Source organism: Nannospalax galili, unplaced genomic scaffold (assembly GCF_000622305.1).
Source record: "Nannospalax galili isolate Female #2095 unplaced genomic scaffold, S.galili_v1.0 scaffold207, whole genome shotgun sequence".
In the NCBI taxonomy this organism is placed as follows: Eukaryota; Metazoa; Chordata; class Mammalia; order Rodentia; family Spalacidae; genus Nannospalax; species Nannospalax galili.
The window spans coordinates 4,226,539-4,233,764 of record NW_008358517.1 but is presented as its reverse complement, the minus strand read 5'-3'; positions in this window follow the sequence as shown (position 1 = coordinate 4,233,764).

Sequence of the window (7,226 nt, the reverse complement as noted above, 5' to 3'; positions counted from 1 at the left end):
TGCTCTTCCAACAGAATTATATTTCCTTCCCCAAAGTTCGATTTCTCTTTCTTTTCCCCCCCCCCCCCCCCCCCGCCCCACACTCTCTGCTTTGAGTCTCGGACATAGACCCAGAATAGGTGGATGGAAACTCTCTCCCTTCAAAAGCAGCAGCTAGTGCTTTTCTTCTCCCGTCAGCTCTACTCGCATTTGCTAAGAGTCCTGAGCCAGACACTATGACACAGTTCAGGTCTGGGCTGGAAGCATCAAATGCTGAATGTTTTTCTCAGAAGGAAGTGTGTCATCTAATGGGGCATCTCAAAGGCATGTATTTTGGGAAATAAAAACTGAAAGGAAAGTGAGAGAGAAAGATTGATAGAAATGAGGAGGTTTGGAGGGAGACACGAAAGTCCAAAAGAGACCCATGAACCTGAAGGGAAAGAAAATGGGAAAGAAAAATAAAAGTTGCAGATTATTTTGAAAAAGAAACAAAAAGCAACTTTGAAAACTCAGTGCACGTATGTCTTGCCAATGTCCTGGGGACCACATAGATTAATTAATTTTAGTATTTATTCTTCAATAAATTAGAAAAACCAAGCCAGGTATGGTGGTACATACCTTTAATCCAGAGCTCAGGAGGCAGAGGCAGGCTGATCTCTGTGAGTTCCAGTCCAGCCAGGGCTGTAAAGTGAGACGCTGTCTCAAAACACCAAAAACAAACTATTAAAAAAAATTCAGGTGAAAAAAATATAAGTAGTCAGGCAAATCTGTAGCTTCCATTTCCTGAGATACATTAGCTTTTAAAAGTAGCTAACAATTACTTTTCTAGTAAAGTATTTTGAATGAGTAGACTAACTTCCAAGTATGAAGTGATTAAAACTCATGCTTTGCTCCTGATCTCTTTCTGTCTTGTAGCTCAGGCTAGGGGCTCTTGGAAGATCCCTGGGCCTGAGGACATGCCCAGGACTTAAGAGACAATTACTGGATTGTCCTTCCCTCTTACCAGAAGGCAAAAATTCATGCTGGCAGATAGCTGGGAGAGAGCAAGCACAGGTATTCTCCACCCTTCCGAAGCTGTCCATATCCCCTTCTCTAATAAACTGTGACAGTTGAGTTGATTTCTGTGTGGTGAATGGGATACTCTTACAGCTTGCTGAGCAAGACACTTAACAGGGCAGAATTCCTTTTCCAATGACCTTTTCTCTCCTCCTAGTGGGCAGTTATCCCTGAACCACAAGGCTCTGTTTGTTGGCCCAGGTCACACTCACAGCCTCCAGCCACACAGTATTGGAGCAGGAAGACAAGAAGACATCACTCCATAAAAGGCCCCAGTGTGCATTGTGTGGCAGGCAAATGTGCTCAGGTCCTTGAGAGCCGGAGAAAGGAAGTTTGCCCGCAGAGAGCTTGTGATATTTTTGGCAGCTATTTTCTCACTACCTGTACTTTGTGTTTGTGTCTATGATGATGTTTACTGTGACTTGTGAAAGAATAGCTACTAAATTAGGATATGATGAACTTCTCAGCTGGAGCAAGAGCTAGATCCCACAGAGAAACAGATTTGGGATTCGAGATGTTGTGTTCTGTTTGCGGTTACACTCGGATGTTAGGATAAGGAAGGGGAAAAAACATTTCCCCGAGACTGAAGCGGACGCCCTGTGTCCACTCCGTGGAAGGAACATGAAAATGTTTGATGTGATCACTGTAGCTGTTTGTCTGAAGAGATGAAGGGGCTCTAGGCTTAGTCTACCTCCCCAACACTTCCTTTCACAGGTCTCATTTGTGGGTGACATTACCCCCTCCTGCTTTATTTTAGCAAGTGTTCCATGGTTCTGTGTAATATATTTGCTGTCAGAGTATTGTGAATTTTCATTGCTTTTCAAGACAAGTGACTTTTTTGAATTGTTGCTGAAAAAAAGAGTTTGAAAACTCCATAAAACTCTTCTCTCTACCCTCAGGTGTTAGTCACACCATAAATTAGATCGATTCACACTTGTTAAGAATCCTGAACCAGACTCTATGACACAGTTTAGGCCTGGACTGGAAGCAAATGATGAGTGTTTTTCACAGAAGGAAGCTCATGGCTATCTAGGAGGGGAGTCTCAGGACTAGTTTCTCCTCAGAAGGATAACCAGTATAGACAGTAGGCAGATAGTGTCTTGGGAGTCATTGGTAATTAGTCTATTAGAAATGTGTTTAAGACATAATTTTCCCTTTCTAAAAGGGGTCATGGGACCATTGGAACAACCAGTGTCCAGCCTCTTACTTTCACCAAGGCCAAAATCCCTTTTCCTCATATTTTGCATTTCAAGAGATGAGTATCCATAATGGTGATCAATCTGTTAACTGATTTTGAGGTCTCGCCACACACACCATGTATGTTTACTTTATGTTGAATGTGCTACATTGTTTAATGATACAAGTTTCACTGGAAGATTGTTTAAATATGTGTGTTCTCTGTCATCCCAGTGAGATTTGGGGTTAGAAAGTTCTTCCAAAACAAGCCACCAATGACAATAAAAGTTATTTTATTAAGTTAGACTTCTGAAAACTGCCTGGAGAGCCACATTATCTATTTCTCTGTGTCTGTCAGACTTTTCTCACTGTGACAAACTCTTAAGGAGAACAATTTAAAAGAGGAGAGGTTTATTTTTGCTCATGATTTCAGAGGTTTCTGCCCCTAGTCAATTGGCTTTTTTTTTTTCTGGGCTGTGATGAGGAGAGAGAGAGAGAAAGAACTATGTATATCTTTCCAAACCATAACTGAAGTGACCTGTTTCCTTCAGTAGCCTGGCTTCCTACCTTCCACCACTTCTAATAGCACCATCAATACCAGGGAATGAGAAGACATCAAGAGATTAATCCACTGATTGGATCAGAGTCATCATCATCCAGAGTCATCTTGATCCAATGAGTTCTCAAGAGTTGTATGTACCAGCTGGTACCAAGTCCTCAGCTAACTTTTGAGGGAATGGTTCATATTCAAACCATAAAACCTATTGCATCTAGGTGATTTTTAAGAAGTCTATTTTCTTAGAGGGTTGAGGAATTGGCAGTAGGAGTAGATTTTACTACCAAAGCTCTATTTTTTCCTATTTATCTGAGAAGGAAAAATGACCTTTCTTGGGAAATTCTGATAATCCAAGCTTCAGTGTTACACTCTCTTACCTCTTTCTCCACCTGCTGGAACTCTCCGCCCCATATCTGGCTTTGCGGTTGGACAGGGTGCTTGCCTGCTGCCCTTCACACTCTGCCCGCTTAGCTTTTAAACAACAGTTTTCTGCCTCACCCTTTTCCCTTGATGTGAGAAGCTGCTTCCCTGTTACTCATTCTTGATTTATCTAAGTCTTGCTCATTGTCTTCTGAGGTTCACATTTTGATGGCTTTCTAATGCACCTGCTCAGAGGCATCTGGGAAGGGAAAGTACTTTTTGTTTAAGAGCTTCATCTGCGAGGGGCTGAAGAGATGGTTCAGTCACTGAGAGCCTGTTCTGCTCTTGTAGAGCTCCTGAGTTCAGTTCCCAGCACTCACATCAGGCAGCTCACAGCCACCTGTAGTTCCAGTTCTAAGGGAATCTAATACCTGTGGTCTCCACGGGTACCTGCATTCGTGTACACACACACACACACACATGCGCGCGCGCACACACACACACACACACACACGTGCATGCGCACACACACACGCACACACACATACAGGCACACACACACATGTACACATAATTAAATACAATTTTTTAAAAACTCCATCTATGGAAAACAAAATACTGCAGGTCTTTCCTCATATGCAGAATATAAATGAAACATATTAAATATATACATACATGTGACATGGAAGCAGAAGGGGGCTATTTGAGAGGAGGAAGAGGACAAGCAGGAAAAGGAGGGAGGAGCAATGGAGGAAGTGGGAGATATGAGCAAGGCAGAGGAATAGACAGGTATGAAAATGTCTAAATAACTAAATCCATTATCCTGCACGCTAACAAAATTATTTTTAAAACTACAAAAATAAAAACATATATAAGTGAGTAAAAGCCTTTTTATGGGAAATCAATTGACTGCCTCAAACTTAGAAAATGTATAATTGGCCATGGCTAACAGTGTCCATGAAGAGAGAGGACATTGCAATACATAAGTTTTTTAAAAAATCCTTTAAATCAATAATGTGGCTTATTTCTCTAGAATGTTTTATATTTATCTTTAATGAAAACCTTTGCTTTTAATGCCAGTATTTTAGTATATTAAGAGCCACAAAAATGTACCTACAGCAGTCTCACAGGCAAGTGGATTGAAATGAATCACTAAGAGTAAGGGACACATGAATTTACTAATCAGAAATTGAAAAATGAAAATTCAAAGATAAAAAGATAACAGATTTCCTTGTTTTACAATCTACTGCTATTACAGTGGATTATCACATTATTAAAACTATTTTAAAACACCAAGGATGGTTTCATAGAGAGAGAAACTAGAAAGTGGTGGCTAGAGATGGGGAGGTTCATAGGGAATTCATGTTTAGTCAGCACAAGTTTCAGTTTGGGAAGATGAAAATATTCTGGAGACGGGCTGCAGTGATGGTCACATAACTATCTGAACTTATTTAACACCACTTAAGTATACAATTAAAATGACTAAAATAGCAAATTTTATGAACGTATATTATACCACAGTAAAAAAAAAAAATGCCTCCCCAAAGAAGAACAAAGAAAGAAGACAAATAGTACCAGGGTCAGCTAGAAGAGGCTTGTAGTTTTGTTAACTGGAAAGTTTGTGTTTGACCCTCAGTAGAGAATATAGGCATGAATCCTTTTGAAATAACTGTTGGGACATAATCCTGCAGAAAGTATCCAGGGGGGAAATCTCAGCAGCTTAGCATTGGCAGAAAACACAGTGGGGATAAAACATGTGCAGAACATGATAGAGGGCCTTTATTTAAAGTGTGGTTGAAGGCCACTGAGTCATTGGATAGCTGAAGTATTTGTGGCTTGAGTAATGGGCTTGCCAGGAGTCCTGGAGTCAGTTAGACTCTTTCTTCCTTGAAAGAAAAAAAGAAAGAAAAAAAGGAAGACCAAGGAAATTCTGCCCCATTCTGTGTTGAACATCTTATTCAACAAATACTTTGACCAACTTCAAATTCCTCAAGTCAGGGAGGAATGTTGTGTTTCCTTAGCCTCTGTGCTATTCCAAACAAGAAGGAATACCCATCTGGGGCAAAGGCGGGAAGGAAGGAGCTAAACTGGGAATCTGGTTTTGTTCTCAGTCAGCAATAGATGTCTTAAGGATGGGGTCAATGCCACAATTGATCTCATGGTGAGAAGACATTCTTTAGCTAGCTGAAGGGTGAAGAAACTTGATTGATTCTACTAAACATCTAAAGATCACCTTAAATAATTCCAATATGGGGGCTAGAGCAGCTAAGGAGTTAAGAGCACTGACTGCTTTTACAGAAGACACAGGTTCGAATCCCAGCACCCACATGGCAGCTAACAACTGTCCATAACTCCAGTTCCAGGGGATCTGATGCCCTCTTCTGTATTCTTTGGGCGCTGGACAACACGGGTGCATATATATATATATATATGCAGGTGTAACACTCATACACATAAAATTAAAATAGATTAATTAATTAAAAATAATTCCAATATGGTAGTATTAATCTTCCCAAAGTTGTAATTTTCTTCTGAATGTTTTCTGGCTGGGATGAAGTGTCAGTTTATGAATCAAGTGCTGGGAACAGCCAAGGAACAGTCATCCTTGAATAAGCATCCCAGGGCTCTCCTTGTTGATATCTTTGATATTTGCCCACACCTCTGTGTCTTAGATTTCTCAATTCTGAAGTGAGGATGATCATAGTAGGCCTGTGTTGCAGAAATATGATTTAAAATGCATAAAATGCTCATAACGGTGCCTGGTGTGTAGGAGGCAGGCTATAAAGCTAATGATTGCTGCCTCTTGGGGAGAAGATGTGACCCACAGTAAGTCTGAAAGCTGGTATGGTGATTGTGTAGCATGTGACTCAAAAATATTTAGTGTTTGCACTGGAGAGCTCAAAACTCCTGGCTACTATAAACACGACTACCTGAAGACAAAACTTTGATTTCAATTCATTCATTTATCGCTTTACCAGTGTCAAACGTTGAAGGAGCCAAGGCCTTCATGATATGATCCTTGATCTTATGATGCTCACTCTAACGGTAGAAACGCTCAAGGAGACTATTATGCAAAGGTAGAGGTGTGTATAAGGCATAACTGAAGAAGGATGGAGAGGAACCTCAGTTTAATGGATGAGCAAGGGAGGGGAGGAAGAGTCAGAATTCATGGAGGGAATAATCCCAGAAAACACTTGCTTTGTCAAGTAAATGTAATTTTTAAAAATCTGTGTTGGGGCTGGAGATACAGTTCAGTTGGTAGACTGCTTGCCTAGAATGCACAAAGCCCTGGGTTTGATCACTAGCATTACATAAATGGGAAGTGGTGTCTCATGTCTGAAATCCCAGCACTTGGGATGTAGAGGGTCATACATAGTGAGTTTGAGGCCAGTCTGTGTTACTACATAAGACCCTGTCTCAAAAAAGATCTGTTTGTATCTCTAAAAGAGAATGATTCTCTCTTAATAGAATCAAAATACTATTATTAACATCAAAGCAAATAACAATGTCTCTTTAATAATACTCAAGCATGAGATCAATTTCCAGTGGACTCACAGGTCATGTTATGGTTCTAGTTGGTTTGTTTAAATCTAGACATATCAGGTGATTTTTAATAGAGGTTTATATAACTCCCTTCATCTTTGAAGATTTCTTCTTCATCTCTCTCTCTTTTTAAAAAAATCTTGTAATTTATTAGCTGAGGAACCTGGGATGTTTTCCTTATAGAATTTCCATACATGAGTTATGCTGATTTCATCTGGGTGGTGTCATATAACATTATATTTCAGTAAATGCTGAGTTAGCTCTAAAAGCTTATGCAAAGGCCAGGGGACATAGTGGTAGAGTGCTTGCCTAACTAACACATACCAGGGTCTAGGTTCAATTCTCAGTGCCATCAGAAAACAAAATGAAGGATGTACACAGTAAAAATCAATTCTAGACAGTGTGGTGCATTTCCAACAGGAGTCCCATAGCATGGGGAATGACTACTTGCCTCTCCTTGTGAGGTGTCCAGTGGACAGATCCATTCATTCACATGTGCTGTAAAGTGGCCGCATTCCAGCTCTTCCTCCTCCTCCTCCTCCTCCTCCTCCTCCTC